Genomic DNA, 19,335 nt, shown 5'->3' on the forward strand with positions numbered 1-19,335 from the left:
TTCATAGACAAGAAACTGAAAATGTGAATTAATATACAGATAAAAAATGACATTGTTGGAAGAACATGATTTTTCTTTTTTTCATTCTTTACATCATTACATTTGATTTCTGGAAATTGTTTAGAAAAATTAACAGAAAACTAGGAATGCAGCACAAGATGTGACAAGCTTATAAAGATTGTTGCTACTATAAAATGAGTAATGATCTTTATAAGGAGGATGTGCTGTTAAAGTGTGTTTGGTAAACAAAAGCTGCTAGGTTCAAGAGTTGTTCCTGATGTTCCTTTTCCTGTTTTATGCACTGCTTCTAAGAGATTGAAGATGCACCTTTCCTTACCTGACAAGTGTAATAGAAATCATCATTCTTAACGTCTCTAGCAAACACCATGTTATAATAAAATGGCAGCTCTGAGTAATGACCAGCAAACAAAGAAGTTGCCACTGCTGTAGGTGTAACAGATTCATGCCAAGAGCTGCTGTTAGAAGGCATTTAGAGCAATTGTTATTCAAACTGAAGCTCTAAGATTGAATAAGAACCCACTGCAAAGTATGGAAGTTATTTTCTATACAGCATTGTCAAACACTGTACATATATGCCTGTCATTTACTTAACTATTTTATACAAAGAAGAAGAATCCTTTCTTAACAGATTAAAACCATTTGGCAAATGCAGTTTGTCAAACATTTTCCATTTCTACACCTACATCTGAGTTTTCATCTGTGAACTCTTGCCATTTCTCTACAATCTTGCTTTCTGAATTATTTTTCATGATGTTGTATCATCATTCATTCATCTCCTCCTGTCTTCTTTTCTAAAAGACAGTTCCACGGCTCTCATTTTCTTTCTATTATAAGCAAGGATGGTTTACAAAGCTCTTTTAAAATGCCTTGTCCACCTCTTCAGTATTTTCTGTTTGTCTTACAAATGTTTTCATCATTTTTTTCCATTCTTATTTACATTTAATACGCATGGCAATTCAGAGCTGTGGCTGAGCTGATCATTTCTCATATGTTCTGAAGAATTCATTTTGAGATCTAGCAGTCTGTAATCGCTGACCATATTTTACTTCCAGTATTTTTACTGACTTTTTTGCCATGTTTTCTGAACATTCTTGGAGTGTCATTCTTTATAGGATTACTTTATATATGTGTATATATATATATATATATATATATATATATATATATATATATATATATACTATATTCCATCCATCCATTTTCTAAACTAGCTGTCCTGATGAGATCCATGATGGTGTCAAGATGAGAAGGGGAGATATCAGATACCTTGAGTGGTTGGAGTTTGGCATAATGATTAAGGTATTTACCTTACAGATGCAAAGTAGAGGATTTAATTCTTATTTTTGAGAACCACGGCAAGGGTTGAAAAGACCATCTGAGGTTGTTAGCCTAGTAATTACCTATGAACCTATAAACCTTTCGGTACTTTTCTGTTATCAGGGCAACCACTGTAATGAACAGTTGGAATTGTAAAACGTGGGCACGATGATCACTGTGCTGCCACTGATGTGGGTATAGCCTTCACTTTTTCTGACAACACATTTCAAAGGAAAAAAAATGATAAAAGAAAGGAATAATGGCAGTTTTTCAGGCATTGTTTCCTGCTCCCATTATAAAACACAACTGGTTGATAGTATTCAGTAATGCCATAGTGTGTGTAATACCCAGTATTTTGTCCAATAAGGAGAAAAAGAGTTATTTGCAGATACTCGCATGACTTATTCATACATATGCATGTAAAACAAGGCTATTTTACTTAACTCATTTTTGCCTGTTGCAACGCATTCTACAGCACGGCTTAAACTGAACTGGAAGGGTATACAATTCAGAGGCATTTCTGATTCCATTTCATGTTGGCAACTTCTGGGAGGATTACAGCACTTGTGTGATAGTGCCGCCATGTACAAGTTAAAAATGGCAGTCCCTGTTTTCCCATTTTAGCCACGTATGTTACATGACTGCTTAATATCTTTAAATAGCATGCTTAATGATGCACTGCGAACAGCAGTGCTTAAAACTGGGAATAAGAAAAGGGACTAAGGTAAACAAATTCACACGATAGCCAGGCCTCTACAATTCCACAGAGATAAGAAAGGGAAATCTGTCAAAAATACCGCTTCAGGGCTAACCACTGTGCGATAATTGCGTGTTGCACCGATAATGGAAAAGTATTGCTTTTTTGATTTCCCAAAAGATACTGCCTTAAACTTAAAATCATTATGCATGGCATTTTTACGAATGACTACAGCAGTCAGAACCATACAGAATGAGAAAAAGTGTGTTGCCCCGATAACGGAAAAGTACCAACCTTTCTATGCTCACAACCGGGCCAGTTATAGACTACTTGGGGCTTTGTCACAGATCAAAGAGTGGGACCATCTCAAATAGAAGATCGGTGGGTTGAATTTTAACATGATAAAATACCACCACATTCATATTTACTCTCATAAGTGCATCACTGTATGGTAGAATGGCAATTCAATAGATACAGTACATCAAACACATTAATAGTTTTAAAAAAGAGCTAAAACATTTCCTGTACAACTCATCCTGCCCCTGCCAGGATCCTGCATAACCCCCCCCCCCCTTTCTTTTTCTTCCTTAATTGTACTGCTCAGTTTGCTAACAACTCTAATCTATGCTAACTGATGACAGAATCAAATTGTAGATCATCTGTAGCTCACATTTTAACTACAGTTCATATTAATATCTTAATTTCTCAAATCTGTTCAGTAATTTGTATCTTTATGTCAATGTAACTTTCACTTCGATATAAAGTTTTGGTCTTGACTATTCAAGGTTTTTAACTGCCTTTTGTTAATTTAATTTCTGACCTGCACTGCTTTATGTGACAACCCATTTATCATTTTGTTGTTAAACTCAAATGTACAGTTTTTGTATTATTTCTTTGTTGTTAAACTCAAATGTACATTTTTGTATCATTTGTATTGTACTGTATTGGAGATTTTCTCCCGGCTCATTTGGACTAACCAAGTTAATAAATGTCAAATAAATAAATACAATAAATAAACGCTACCATCAGTGAACAGCACATCTTTCTTGCAGGTGCTTTACACTTTTTATGACATGTTTATAAGAAATAGTTTTCCCAGCACTATGACCTATGATCAGTAACCATCTCTCTGGTGGACAGCGATTTTACCCTTTAATCATAATAGGGATGAAGCATTATATGTAACACAAGAGTAACACGTTTATTAAATATGAACTCAGCTACTCAGTTATTGGTTATAGTACTAAATTAAAATTATGCCACACAGCTACATGTTAGCCTTAGGGAGCTTCATAATATAAAAGTGTATAATGTCATCTACTATTCATCTCCAGCTCTACATACATCAGGAAAATTTTGAAATATGTATATCTTCTATCATTAGGTATGCTACACTGTTGGCTGAGAGCTTGTGTACCCTCTCACCCCTCCCCCGTGAAAAAAATGTGTGCTAACCACTAAGGACCTATACTATAGACAAATAAATGGGAACAGGTAAGAATGTGTTGGTAATTTATCCATTTTAATCAGGACGAACTGTGTGTTCAAAATTAGTGTGCTACACAATATTTACTACAGGTATTGGTCACTGTTCTGTGACTTAAAATGCATTCCTCCATTCACTGTATTTTATTACACAGTTATTAAAGTTCACTGAAGCCACTTTCAATGAAACCACTGTCGCTATATAACTTTCATTAAAAAAACACAAAAGTGTTTTCCATTTTTTGGTTAATTTAGGTGTGTTATTTAGTTTTACTGGAATTTATAATTAGATGTGTTTTGCTTCATTGTTTGCTTCATAATTAATTTTGAGGGAACTCAGGGCTGCTGTCTGTTACAGGGATTTCTTTTTCACTTTCACTTATAAACTGATTGTCCATTCCCCAAGGAATGTGCTACCAGGGAGTTAGCATATTTATGTAATGGGCTATGAGAGCAAGAAGATCCCATAGTTTTGTTTGTGTTTTTTTTTTCAATGAAAGTTACATTCAGTGCTAGTTATTCAATGACTTTTGGTTCAGTAAATGTATCGAGTTATATCATATGATTCCAATTTTCAAGAGCCTGGAAGGGGAGACCAAATGTTCCTTAACAAGATAATGCAATGCAATGCAATAAAACCATCCCTGGGATTCATGAAGCTTGTGCCAGGTGCAGGCGTAGTGTAGGCAGTATAATGCCAAATATGGCCGGCGAGCGATTCAGGTACGATTCAATTCCACGTGCACTACCAGCGTACGCCAGATCTGCACAGCCCTCGGCTCAGGTATGCTAATCCCCCCATGAGCAGCACTGCACCATGCAAATGAAGGTACATAGTGATTCATTAGGTGGTGCAGGCATAGCGTAAGCCAACAGAAATGTAAACCAAAAAAAAAAAAAAAACGGTTTACATTTTGCCAAACAGAACATTGAAGCTATGAAAGTGGACCAGACTCATGTATTACAAAGTTAACATGTGCCAGTGGCTAAATATACAGCCAATGGCATAAGAAAAGATGCACAACACCTAAAAACAACATTTAATGTCATGTCCACAGTAACACAAAGTACAACCGCAGGGTATGTGTGCGCAAACGGGAACACAAGGAAAATATATACAAATGTCATAAAATCGCAATGTAATACAAAACATGATTTCCCAATAATACTCAATGGTATGCATGGTGCACCACAACCAAGCTGCAAGGGTTGCTAAGGGTCTGTGACAGTGTTCGGCGTGGTAACTATGAATTAGTAGTCAATGCTACGCAAATGAGGCATGTAATAGTGAATCGCAAACATCCCGCCGGACTAAGGGTGTACCATACGGTGCAGCGCTACAACACCGAGGAGTGGTTTGGTGGTATACATGACATCAGCAGTGGGGTGTGCCATAGCTGTAAGCACATTGGAGCAATGCAAATCTGGCCTGCCCATTGCTAAGCAAAGCCGTAGGATAGGGGTGGGGATGTAGGTATAGCATTGTTTAGCTGAGACCACATATGGTGCCCGAAAGCGCATGTGTACATGGATGAAAACATGCCCGAAACCTGGCAAGCGGACGCATGCGCCGCGCACCATAGCTCAAACAGGAAAGTTAGGGGAAGAAAATAAGGAAATGCCGCAGTAGGATAAGTGGAGTACAACTGAGGAATTAACACCTATTAACTCACAGTGGGCAATCGACGGCAGCTAACAAGTCTGCTCGCAGCAACCTGCAGAACAAGATAGGGGAGGTGTCGGATTGCAAAGAAAAGAGAACTGTCATAGCAGAGCAAAGCAAACATGCAGTAGATCAGCCATAGAACACATTTCACAAGATAAGCCAGGTTTTGGAAAGTACAAATGAAAGCAGGCTGCTGGATGCATGCCAGAAAATGGGAGGGGAAACGTTAAGAAATGTTAAGGGAAGGGCAAGAGGTAATCCACGGCAGCTAAATGTAATTCAACACCAAAGGCACCACAATAGCAGTAGCTGTGGTAAAACACATAAGATACCCTGTAGCTCCGATTGTACATACACACCCTATGACATCATCAGTGTTCACAGTACAATAGTATAAAGTGTGAAGGCACCTCACACACACCTGTGTATTCCCAAACACTGCACCATCGGTGTAAACAGACAGGGAACTTTTACAGTGTACATGTTGGGAGCTGCCATAGCTGTGATTCATCACCATGTGTTAGAGACTGAAGGTGTTGTGGAGGATGATGCTGACAACCACCGCAGGCCCCGAAGGAGGAGAAGAGTGTTCAGACCAAGGGTAACCTACCAGGGGCTAAATGATCTGGAGATAGTAGAACATTGCAGGGTGGACAGGGACATCTTACAGCAAATAGTGGAGCTGTGCCAGCCACGCCTGAGATCCAGAAACAACAGAGGGGAACCCATCCCAGTGGACACGAAGGTATGTGTAAGCTTGCGAATACTAGCCACAGGTACCTTTCAAAGGCCAACTGGAGATATAATGGGGATCTCACAGGCATCAGCATCCAGGGTACTACACCAGTTCCTGGATGCCATGTTACCACATGCCAATGAGCATATATACTTCCCCCGAACTCAGGAGGAGTTGGCCAGCAATATACGTCTCTTCCACCATGCGGCACACTACCCAGAGGTACTGGGTGCGATAGACTGCACACACATACATATTATGTCACCACCCGGTGAGCATGGTAGGTGCTGCATAAACCGCAAGGGATACTACTCCATCAACTGCCAGGTCGTGTGCCCTGGAAGCTACCATGACTCCCACATCTGGCATGCCTCACAGCTGTATCAGGTATTTGTCAGGGGGGACATCCCACATGGCCACCTTGTGGGGGATGCTGGCTATGCACTGGAGCCGTGGATGATGACTCCCATCAGAATTGCACACACACCCATGCAAGAATGCCATAATGAGGCACATGCACAAACCAGAATCATCATAGAGTGTGTGTTTGGGATGCTGAAATCACAGTTCTTTTGCTTGGACATATCTGGTGGAGCCTTGCAGTACTCTCCAGGCACATGTGCCCACATCTTCATAGTATGTGCCATGCTACATAATATGATCCTGAAGAAACAGCTGCAGCAGGGACATAATGGTGAAGGCCCTCACAGCCCACCACAATTGTCAAGGCCATCACAGGCACCAGTGGCGGCTGGTGACTTCAAATCAAAGGGGGGCTGCAGGAGACAGCTGAATGGGTGGGGTCAATGGGAAGGGGTGCTGCCAACTCGAAAGGGGAGGAGCTATGCTCAAAACCACAAAAACTAAATATACTGCCTTGGGTGCCAAACCGTCATTATGGAGTCCAATCAAGACAGATGAAGTGTAGAAGAATAAAAATATCTAGATGGAAACAAAAAAGGTTGTGAGGCATGAAAAAATAAATTACTTTTTTTTAAATACATTAATGGAATGCCAGTCAAAATCGAGTATAAGAAAAACAAGCAGCACTCAACTCAAACCACTTCTTGCACTGCAGTTCTAATTATAATTTATATTCAGCTTTATTAAAGTACCAACTAACATGCAGAAAGTAGAAATCTCTGATGCCCCCACTTGTAAAAATGTCCCTTATCCACAAAAAGACCTGCTGCCTGACATCTACTTGTTTCATGGGGAAAACATGATCAAAGTAAAAAATGAAAAGCAAACAAGAAATAAGCTCAAGATACATTGCTTAAAAGGATTACTGTACAGGTTATGGACCACACTAAAAGGATTACTGTACAGGTTATGGACCACACAATTGACATTCTGTTTAAGGGTAAAGCCTGCAGAGATGACTGGAAGTCTCCAAGTGTAATGAGACTCTTAAAATAATGTAATCCTGTCCTTTATTACAAATACTGGCATATGCATTTCAATACTGAAGGCTTATACAGTATCTAGTTAAGTATTCTCTACATGGCAACAGAAAGGCTGTCAATGTTGACAATTCTTTAACAGTATGCTTATTAAAGCTTACTTGCATCTTGCAATCTCAGCCAAGCTTACCTAATGGTCATTAAAGTATTGCTACTTAAACACAGAGCAACAGTCACTTTGAGTAATAAGCATAAATCAACAGTACAACAAATATGACAGAAACCAGAACATTCTGTAAAAATCAAGGACAGATGAAAAGCCACTCTAGTACTTGTGTCTACCTTGGATGGGGGGATATTCTGCACATTTACACTGCATAACTACTCCTTGCCTTGCTTCGACACATCCAGAGTCACTACATGGGGGAGTGGGGTGCAACAAGTATGTCACAGTTTGAAATGTCTCTGGCTGACTTGTGATGGCCCTGACACATTTGTCATACCTCTCAACCTCAGAGCAAGAAATCTGGACAAAGCCATACAAAGAAATGGGACAAAGGCCCAAAAATAAGGACAATTTTTAAAATATTGCTCTTATAAACTTAGAAAGATAAAATAGGTCTTGCATTAGTATGAATTTTCTGAATGGTATGAAATCTGAAACTCAAATGTCTGCCATTATTTTCTAACTTCAGTTTTTAATGATTTGTCACTAATTTGCCAAAAAAACACAATTTTATGAAAAATGGACCAAAAAATGTGATGTAAAAATATAAAATAGCAACACAATACAGCTGTGAACCTGTCAAAGAAGGGATACTTTAATATTAGTACTGCTAACTTGAGCAGGTGACAAAATAAAAGAATCTACATGCATTTCTGAAATAAAAGTAATCTAACTGATTATTACAGTTATTTCTTAATTATAAACCCTCCATGTTTTCTTCCAAAATTGCTATTTTGCGGAGGGATCATTAGGGGAAGAGCAACATTCTGAGCCAAAATCAGGGACAGTTGAGAGATTTGGCTATGCCTAATTCTACAAAGCAATTTATTTGCATGTACCTCTCAACCTGTTAATGCAATAAATATGGACAAGGCCAAATATATTGGGGGAACATATAAACAGTACTAAAAATTGCTCTTGTATAAACTGAGACAGTTGATAGAATAGGTCTTACTTTAGCATGCATTTTTCTGAAGGTTGTGAAGTCTGAAACTCAGTGTGTCATTATTTAGTGACTTAATTCCTAAACAATTTGCCAGAAAACCACACATTTTATGAGGAACAAACCAAAAATAAGAAGCAAAAAATCTATTCATTCTTTGAAAATCTGGACAGTTGGGAAGTATGGTTCAGCTGGGGCTGCCTAAGTTTGCCACCCTTCCCCCTCACAAAACCATGGTTGAATGGAGCCTCCCCCTGCAGCCATTCCAATGATCCATTACTTGGCTATTTCACTCCATTTACCATAAACACTAACGTGCATACTGATTTACTTCTATGATGATTTGAACTTCATTTGAAAGTTTTATTTTGCATTTTACAGCACAAACACTGAGACATCTGGTAAACAAACTTGGCATTAAAACTTCTCTGCCATTGAAACTCACATTCATTGAAACAACATTGAAACCCACATTCAAAGAAAATACATTTTACCCGTGGCAGATAAAGATTAATTCTGGGCTGTTTTCAAATCATAGGCCCCTTGCATATGAAACATACATGTGCTCTTTGATACACCTTCCTATTGCTTTGAACATTTTTCCAGTAAACAATGAAACAAAACGCATGCACCAATGACAAAACTGCCTGATTCAGACGATTTCCATCATAAAAGTCTACTCAAACTTCTACAGTCCACTATTATCAGTAAATATGCACAATTCTACAGTCCACCATTATCAGTAAATATGCACAATCTCTGAAGTAGTAAAAAAGTAATCTAAATAATTCCACATTAAATAAATCTGTAATGAAGAGGTTGCTGCTAGCAATCACCTTTATATTTCATGGTTTCATCGAAAAATAAAGTGTCTGATGCCCCTGAAGAATAAATTGCCTAAATTACATTAAAAATAAGCTAGTAATATTGCAATAGGAAATGGGTGGCAAACTGATAACAGGCTCATAGTTAGTATCTTAACTTTCAGGACGGCAGCATTCACCCCTTATGGGAGTAGAACCAACAACCTTCTGCATCAAAAGCAAGTACACAACCTGTTGTGCTATTAGCAATGCGAGCTGAGTTAGCATAATCAGCAATAAACTTCTCTTCCCCTGAAGCTCTCAGCTCCTTGTAAAATCTACTCAATACTCAACTACATCTCAACTTCGCAGCACAAGAAATCTGGAAAAAGCCAAATTTATTGGGGTGGGTCAAAAGGGCAAAAACCAGGGACACATTAAACATTGCTTGTATAATCTTGGAAAGCTGCTAGAATAAAATGCTGTGTTACCACCATACATTTTACTGCCAAGGTCCCTGTGCAAAAGAGTCAGAACAACATACCACTATGCCAAATCACCTGCTTTGTGAAAGAAAAATGCTGTGTTACCACCATACATTTTACTGCCAAGGTCCCTGTGCAAAACAGTCAGAGCAACATACCACTACACCAAATCAGCTGCTTTGTGAAAGAGAAGAAGACTGAAACTTAAATGGCTATCATTTAATGAATTCATTTCTCACCATAGCTGTCAACCTCTTAGCATAAAACACTTGGACAAACCCAGTAATGAGGGAATACAGCCCTCAAACATATTCAGTGAATTCAGTTCTTGCCATAGCTGTCAACCTTAGCACAAAAAACCTGGACAAAGCCAATAAAAGGGTAATACAGACCCAAAAATAAGGACAAATTTCAAATAGTCATCTTATAAACTTAGAAATTTGTTATAATAAAAGGTTGTGTTACTATATATTTATTGCTAGAATAAAAAGTTGTTTTACTAGGTATTTTCTGAAGAATATGAAGTCTGAAATTCAAATGCCTGTCAATTTTACTTCTGATGGAACAAAAACAATTTTCAGCAGAGGCCCAGGGAGAAATACTGTAGACACATGTCTTTGTAAAATGGCAGGACACCAGAGCAAATCCACACAAACACAGAGATAAGATGCAGACTCCACACAGAAGGCACCCCAGCCAAGAATCAAACCAGAAAACCTATAGCTGTGAGGCAACAGTACTGCCACTGCACCATCAAATATGTAAGGAATTAAACATTCAGAAACCTGAAGTCTGAAATTCAAATGCCTGTCAATTTTATTTAACATTTGTTAATCAGGACAGTCTGACTTGGAACAAAAAAACAATTTTCAGCCGAGGCCTAGGAAGAAATAATGCAGACATGTCTTTGTAACATGGGAGGACACAAAAGCAAACCCACACAAACACAGGGAGAAGATAGAGACCCCACAAAGATGGCACCCCAGCCAAGAATCAAACCTGAGAACCTGCAGCTGTGAGGCAACAATGCTACCGCTGCACCATCAAATATCAAGCATTGCAGCATTTACAAACCACAGATATTATGAGGAACAGATCAGATCAAATATGAGGCAAAAATCTGCAATTTATTTTACAAATGGTGGTGGGTAGGGAATTCACCTCTTTAACACCTGCATACAAGGTACAGGGTTCAAGCCTGAAGTATTCCCTACCACACCACCATGAGTCTAACCACCAGTACACACACTTGTAACACACCACCATACATCCCTGTCCATACTTACCTGTAGTAGATCTTTCCCTGTAGCAAAAACCACCATAAATCCAAATCCCTGTCCGAGTAAAGTACGAAAACCCACGCACATCCACACCAGACCCTGCCCGTCGCGAGATCTTCCCCCGACGAGACTACAGCAAACTCCAATCCACACCTGTCATGAGATCGACACCCGACGAGACTGCAGCAAATTCCAGACTGCTGACATTGCAGTCCGACCCCAACGTGTTTTTCCAGCAAGTTCCAGGACAGTCTATGCGGTTTAAAACTGCATAGACTTCTGGGAGCTCTGTTCTTCATGTTTCCCAGTCAGGACTGCTGCTGAGACAATCTGCGCATGCTCAAGACTTTCTCAGCAGCAGTCCGGACTAGTGCGCATGCGCGAAAGTCCGCGATTTTTTAAATTTTATTTTTTCTTTTTATTTCTTTATTTTTCTTATTTTACAGTTGAGGGGGCTGCAGTCCAGCAGTCCAATAGCACGGGCCGCCCCTGACAGGCACGGAGGGATTCAGACCACGAACATCCTGTGCCAGCCCCAGTAGGCAGATGGAGGAGTGCCCAATATGCCCATGCCTTGGCAAAGAGGGAACGTATAGCACATACACTGACAGCAAAGGCCCATAAGGACTGACACACCTCTCCACCTGCACACACAGTAAACTGGATGGCACACACACACGACCACCTGTAAACTGTAATGTATAGGTGGCCTACTGTGTGAATCCTACATAGGCAGCCCTCAACCACTGCACACACAACAGCTATCGGAACAAGGAATGTCAACACCTGAACAGTGCACGCACCTAACACCATTTGTTGATACTGTATGTACAGGTTCCTAGGTACATCAGTAGGTACATACCCGATTGTCAGAGGCCATTCATCAACCGAGGCAAACAGTGTCTGCTGTCGCCACCACATCGATTAACCAACTGTCCCTCAGTGGAGCAGAGCCAATTGCGGGATCCATGTGTGTAATTACTGTTCCCCACACACTCTGCATGGATTCCCTGTTGTGTTAATGAGGGGCTCCATATAATGTAATCAGAGATGTAGTGGCAAAGCATGGGGAGTACCCATGACAGGTATCTGTCACCCCAGCATGGTCCACTTATGGTTGTGTAAAGGTATAGCACATTATAGAGTGTGGCTCACTGTGACATACATTCCCAATGCTGGTGCACATCCATTAAACATCACTTGGACATACCATTAATAGGTCTCATCCATATGTAAACTAACTGAGTTACACATTTGATTGCAGTATGGAGTAACAGCCATAGTACTGTCCATATACAAAACAACATAACACGTGTACAAATCCCAGATGCCCAAGTGGTAAATGCACTGACTGTCGTGCATGTTCCCAGTTCCACGTCCTGCAAGGGACGTTACGTAATCCCGAAGGCACGAATAATGTATGTTGGATGCAGGTCATTGGATCAGGTTTAGCACATGTTAGCGGGATTATGCATTGGCAAGTGCTGGTAAGCGTCGTTTAAACTTGACTATACGGATATACGCGGAACAGGGCTAAGCTTTACTGAATATCGTGCAGATCACGGTCAACGATGACCTGAACAGGTGAAACTAGCATTATTCACCCCTGTACTAATAGCGCCTGCTCTGAAGGGTAAAACGACCACTGCCAGGAGTAGAACATGCAATCATGTACACAATCACCTAACACTAAGCTACCCTAGATGTACCAACGGCAGGTATGTATTGTGACAGGTTGAAACACAAACGTGCGGAGTCCAGGAAACAGTATACACCGCCATGTACACAACGAAAGGTGTGTTCTCCCTGTCACTCACTCTCTCTCTCTTTCTCTATCTATATATATATATATATATATATATATATATATATATATATATATATATGAAATAGAAATAGAAAGGGTGATAGAGAGATATATGTTGATATATACGGATTCACCTATATCTGCAAATATATAGATAGGTCATCGACATGTACACAACCATGGAGGTACAAATAAATAGGATACTGCCAACTATCGAATGTGTCACATACCGACACGTGTAATCACGAGGCTTAAAGACCGAAAGACCACAGTACCGGAACACTAGAACCGCGTGTAATATTATCACGATGTTAAGGGACATTTAGTTATCACTGCCGGTGCTGCGGTCTAGGTAGGTACTGTGTTCAACTGTGTTTGTGATTGCTGTAATCTGTGTATGTGTGTGTTGAGGGTGCCATGTGCGTTTCCATGGGACTGTAATGTGTGTGTGTGTGTTTGCATCGTGTGTCTCTTAGTGCTAACTCAGAGGTAGATCATTACAGTAGGTGTGGTCATAGCTGGCCGTAGGCATACGGTTACCACCTGTCCCACTTTAAGAGGGACAGCCCCTCCCTGGGCATTTGTGTCCTGACAAAAAATATAAAAAAGGGCAAATGTCCGAGATTGTAGGACATAATTATGTCCCATATATTATGTAATAGTTGCATTAAATAGTTATTCCTGTATCTAAAATACATAAATCTTACATGAAACATGATAAGTAGCTAAAGTGCTACAAGAATAAGTATGTATTTAGGATAAAAGTATGTTCTTTCCTGTGTACTGATCATGGGTATGTGTCGGCCTGTAAACACCGATGTGTGTCCTGCAAATGTTCCACTACGGCCATTTGAAAAGGTGGCAACCCATGCCAAAGAGGTTCAGTCACCAACACAACTGCAATGAGTGCAAATATCTGTGACAGAAATACACAAGACAGCTGTCATTTAGTAACATTCCCTTACATATCGATGTATTTCCAGAGGTATTGAAGTATCAATCTCACCTGCATGCTATATAGGAACCAATAACAATGGCTCAATGTATAAGCCCATAATAACCATAGTTTCAGTCTACTAAATGATAGGTCTTCAATTAGGGAAGGAGCCCATACACATATATGGAATATGTAGAAATGCAGTCCCCACAAACCTGTATATGCTATGTACACCCACCTACATCTCCCCCACCCCCGAAACATTTGCAATACAGACTGTAATAACATCACAAACATCCACTCAGTCAATTACATCCGCATAAGCGTTAACATACCTTGTGAGAGACACATTTGTAATGGCGCCATGTGAAATCGTAGCTGTTGTATAATGGAACAGACGGCGATGTTACAGGTTTTGTTTGCAATAGTCCCTTATCAGACAGTGGAGAAGACAGGTACACTCACATGTAGAACCACATACTCTAGCTATCACATACAATCCACGGGGGACACGAATTCAAAATATCCATGTCTTTCCAAATAGCAGTTGCAATTCCTCACAACAAAACATATACAGGCCGTCTCCCCGAAGGTAGGGCAAAAGGGCAACGCCCAAGTGGAGAATTCAATTATACCCCACTGTTGCCATGTAATTGGTGAAAGGAGTAGCTGCACAGCTGATGTGCATGTAATAATTTACTCAGAAACACCAATTGGCGGCAGGATACCACATGTTACAGGTACCAACGTATATAAGGATGCCTTGCCATACATTCAAACCGTATGCTCATACCATAGAACCGTTTAAACAGTAAAGGTGTAAGAGAGATATTTACGAAGACTCGGAACGCTAACAAGGTATGTAGAACACTCAGTATGTTAGTGTATGTAGAGCCTGTTTTGTATTAATTAAAGTGTATGCAATGCATAAAGTGGGAAAAGGTATTATGTAGTGATGTCTTGTTGAGCATAGTAACGCTTGTAGAAATTGTGTGTCCTGCTGTGGGCCACAAGGTAAACATCTCATACACCACAAGGGATGCTACATGAGGGCTTTAAACACAATTCCACACCACCCGCCGTCAGTGGCAGGGTTTGTCCAACAAGTACATGCCATAGCAGGGGATAGTATATGGTGATATACTGTCACAGAAGGCATGTGTATGGGCATATAATGAGAATAACATGCCTAAGGTGGTCCTGCTGTGCAAGTATGCTTTGCATTATGGGATAATGTTTAAAATATGTGTAATGTACAGTATTGTAGGTAGATATGTCAGATATTTTACACTGTATAACTGTTATATCATGCAAACAAAAGGTATCGTCTATTGGCATGTACAATACACAATAACAGGATACATATGGCTTGTAGTCATGGGACACTGTAACAGCATGATAGCTAATTGAAATGGAAGAGCTACTCAATTATCCATGCACAAAGGACATGTAATAGCTTCACAGGTTCATAGTGAGGTACTATGCTGTCTGGCCAAGTCCATGTGTAAGCCCAACTACATTGTTTTCACTGGCGGTACCTCCCTAGGGTAGTGTCCTGTCTGTGAACAGCAGAGCCATGTGTTACCTGCACCTGTGTATAGTACAGCCACTGCAGTGATCCCCGGCATACATGTGTATCTCCCATCCACCCATCGAGGTATCTCATGAAGAGTGCTAGTGAGTGTCCCTGCTTGATGTACATAGAAATCATGTTCCAAAGCATGGTGAGTGTCTGGTTCAGGAATGTATCCCTCAAGCACGTCCCACTCATCATTGCGTTTGTGCACATATCCATGAGCATGTCGCTCTCGGTGGCTTTTGCTTATGTTGCTTATGTGGAGTATATCCATAAATATTGTTGTGGACATGGGCCCTGTATGTTCAGCAGAGGTCACCACTGAGTATGCAGTATGCAAATGTGTACAGTCGTGGTGTCCATAGTTGTGCCGCATACGTCATCCTTCGGAGGTCAATAATCCTCATGGTGTGTTAATGTTGTGGTATGTAAAGCTGTTGCTGTTCTGTAAGGGACACCCCAAAAGGGGTGTTATACCCTTGAACGTGTGTCATACATCAGGAGTATAGAGGTACAATGGGTGCCTTTGTTCCAGCTACAAACCCATTACAGATAAGGGTGGCCATGTAGAAGGATATCCACGCCACATTGGCAATATGGTTATCAAAGGAGTGGGTGCTATATACGTGTGTACTAAGATCCCGTATAATGTCACATGTATGTAGGGGACTACCACCTATGTGATAGTCAGTGGGTGATTGGTGTAATCCAAAGGGGATGTCTATGCACCTTGTGTCATGCAGCCTGAGACCATGTTATCAACATCAGGTATCCATCACAGTGACACTCTTATGGAGGGTGTCTGTATCAGCTGGTGGATCAATCATAGCTCCCTGTTTGCAGTCATCTGGAAACCTATTCAGGGAAAGTCCCTCTGTGCTAGCCTGTACCTCAGGGAAACATATACCGAACATAAGGAGCCCTATTACCGAGGACTGTGGTATGCCAAGTGTAACTTAATTACAGTAGGTACTATGGTATGCTACAAACTGAGAACCAAAACAACCAATACTCCACAGGAAGAAAAAGCACAGCTGTAGAAAAGGGAATATGGTAAACACCATTTTAGATTTGAAACTTTTTACGCGAAAATTAAATTTAAAAATATTATTTCACGATAATCCCAGTGACATTAGCAGTGACACAACAAAAGGGAGATTGTCTAAACCCAGTATATACAATCCACCTATGAATGAAAAAGTGGCGTTATTTGAAAAAGTTACTGAGAACGATATAAGGGATTTATTTCATAAACACAATAACAATTTTCATAAAAATATGACAGACAAGGAAGAATTAATATTAAAGAACATTATGTCCATTAAGAACATTAGAATCATGAAGCCTGATAAGGGAAATGGCGTGGTCATAGTTGACTACAATGATTATATCTCATATATGAACGCAATGTTATTGGGAGATGCTTACGTGGAGGTTAGCAGAAATTAAATAAATTTAGCACATAAGAAAATTGATATATTACTCAACGATATGCTACATCAAGGTGAACTGGACGAATTGGAATGGTCATTTTTGCAGAATGAATATCCTGTCATCAGCGGAATTTTTGGTATTCCAAAAATTCATAAAGGATTAAGCAACTTACAATTTAGACCTATAGTAGATGGTAAGCGGAGTAAAACCCATTTTATAAGTCAATTTTTGGATTACCACTTTAAAAAGGGAATAAATACATTTACACACATTTTGAAAGATTCTTGGGACTTTCAGATAAGATAAGTACCATTAAATTTAACCAAGGTGACATATTTGTCACAATGGATGTCTGTAACCTCTTCACGGTTATTCCACATGACAAGGGGCTAGAGTGGTTGGAAGAACAGTTATTTTATACCAACTTATACGACCAAAATAAGATCAATGTTTTAACAAAACTAATGGACACAGTGTTGAAGAATAATTTTTTGTATTTTGAAGGGGCCTATTATCGCCAAGTGAGTGGAGTGGCCATGGGGGCGGCATGTGCCCCCATGTTTGCAAACTTCATAATGACATACTGGGAATTTAATTATTTATTTAACACGCAATTTTACACACATATTAAATTTTATGGTCGGTTTTTGGACGACTTATTTATTATATGGAACGGTGATTTACCAGAATTAAATGCCTTTTTGGAATACATGAACAACAACGTTTGGTTTTTGAATTTTACACACGAGATTAGTAAGGAGAGTATCACCTATCTGGACATAAGGTTAACATATGATAAAGTCAACAAGGTAGTAAAATCCAACATTTATAGAAAGTCCACTTTTTCTAATTCTTATTTATACTTTGACAGCTGGCACCCTCACCATCAGAAAAAGGCGGTGGTCAAAGGACAGATGGTGAGGGCGGCTAGAATGGTCAGTGATGAGGTGGATTTTGAAAATGAGATACGGTTTATCATATCCTTATTTACAAACAGGGGATATCCAGAAGAATTTTGTATTAACATCTCCAGAGAGGTGGAAAATAAAAGGCATAGCGGAGTGTATAAAGCCATATTGAATGGCAAACACCATGTAAACACTAATGGGGATGGTACCAATTCTCATGTTGGATGGTACAATATTAACACAATACCTTTTTTTATTACTACTTTTAATGGCACATCGGACAACATCAAAACCATAATTAAGAAAAATTGGAATTTGATAAAGTTGGATAATTGTTTGGGTACTTTGTTTAATGGTGATATTACATATATTTATAGAAAGGATATGTCATTTAAAGATATTTTTGAGAGTATAAACTTTAATGTAGGCAGGTATTCTAATAAAACACCAGGTAATTTTAAATGTGGGAGGTGTTCCACTTGCATACACATGTTGAATATGGGTCCAACAATGATAATTAACAGACATACTGTTAGGATTCATGAACACATTAACTGTTATACTGCCAACGTTATATATATTGCGGTCTGTCAACAATGTGATGCTTTTTATGTCGGTAAAACGTGTAGACATTCGAGGAAACGAATACAGGAACATCTGGGGGACATCAAGAATCTTAAGCTCACCAATGCATTAACCAGGCATATAGTTAAATACACAAATCATCAATTTAAGTTTTTTGGTGTGTCCCATTTAATGCAAGATACACAAGGAAGGATTACTAAATATAACCTGGATATATTGGAACTCAGGATGCAAATTTTGTTAAATGCACACCAGCATCCTGGGTTAAATGAATTTGTAAGTATAAAACCTGTTTTAAGAATGCACAACATCAAAGGCAAATAATATTAAATTATATTAAATTAAAATTTAAATTATTACAAAATGTATGTATCATAGTTTAGCAGTAGACATGAGTTAATGTAGGTATGATTGTTATGTTATATTATTTATATTTATTTTTATAACAATTATTAGCTACGATTAAATGATTATATTGGTTTTATGTATACATACATCAACATAAATCAAATTATAGGGAGTTTATTAGAAAGTAGTCACCATATACCATATTAATTACCTATATACATTTTTTTATTTTTTTATTATTGGTGTCATATTCCAACTGTTTTTAAATTATATGTTTTTAAATTATACATTATTTCATATTACATTTTTGATGCAAATGATGTATCTAGTTTCGATGCATATAATAACACATTTGCACGTAGGTTCAAACTGTGTATAATTATTAATCATTTTATTATATTTATACATATAGGATGGCAAGGTCAATTCATTGACACAACGATTATGCAATTTAGGTTTTTAATCATTGTTGTACTAATTAATTAAATAATTGTGGGCATTATTTAAGCGGCTTTCTTGTATTGTAAAACTTGTGTTCTGAAGAAGTCAGTGGTTACTGACGAAACCTAGGTCGACGCAGGTTGTTTGTTTTGTAATAAATATCACATTTGGAGCGTTTATTGACCTTGGAATTTGTGGATTTATGTGGATACATTTAGAGACATTGTATATATTGTG

This window comes from Protopterus annectens, chromosome 3.part1, assembly GCF_019279795.1.
Source record: "Protopterus annectens isolate FY-2018-M chromosome 3.part1, PAN1.0, whole genome shotgun sequence".
Taxonomy (NCBI): Eukaryota; Metazoa; Chordata; order Ceratodontiformes; family Protopteridae; genus Protopterus; species Protopterus annectens.